Raw genomic sequence first — 634 nt, 5'->3', positions numbered from 1 at the left:
ACCTGTGTTCCCTGGATATATAAGGTTTCCCCGTCAGTGAATTTTTTAAAAACCTGGACAACGTAAGCAGGGACTGGTACCTGGCAATACGAGGGCATCAGGGTGCATTCCTCTTCCCAGAGATATGACTGGCACCTCTATTTTGTCTCCATCCTTTGTGCTCACAGTGACTGGGTCCAAATAGCCTACCGCCCCATCCTCATCCCATAACCAACATTCCCCTACCAAAAGCTGGATGATGGAGGTGGACTGGTAAAACCACAGGGAAAGGGAAATAGGGCTGCTGTATACCCTCCCTGCCATCCTCTAATTTCACAAGAAGGGGTAGGAGGACTTGCAAGGGTTTAAAACCCAACTCTTAGATCCCTCGTTGTCTAATGACCAAATATCAGAGATGGACAAGACTACAGAGGTACGCTAGCCCAACCCTATCTAAGCAGGAATCCTTTCTTCAACATCCATGGCAAGAAGTCATCCAGCTTCTATCTGAGCACCTCCAGGGAAGGGGAACCCACCACCTCAAGAAGAAGCCCTCCCCACTTTGGGACAATTCTTCTTGTTTACAAAGTTCTTCCCCTCACTGAGCCAAAAACTGCCTCTCTCAAACTTCCACCTATTGTTCCTCGTTTACCTT

The sequence above is a fragment of the Dromiciops gliroides genome, chromosome 5 (genome assembly GCF_019393635.1).
Source record: "Dromiciops gliroides isolate mDroGli1 chromosome 5, mDroGli1.pri, whole genome shotgun sequence".
Classification (NCBI taxonomy): domain Eukaryota; kingdom Metazoa; phylum Chordata; class Mammalia; order Microbiotheria; family Microbiotheriidae; genus Dromiciops; species Dromiciops gliroides.
The sequence above is the reverse complement of the archived record's forward strand: the minus strand, read 5'-3'. Positions refer to the sequence as shown.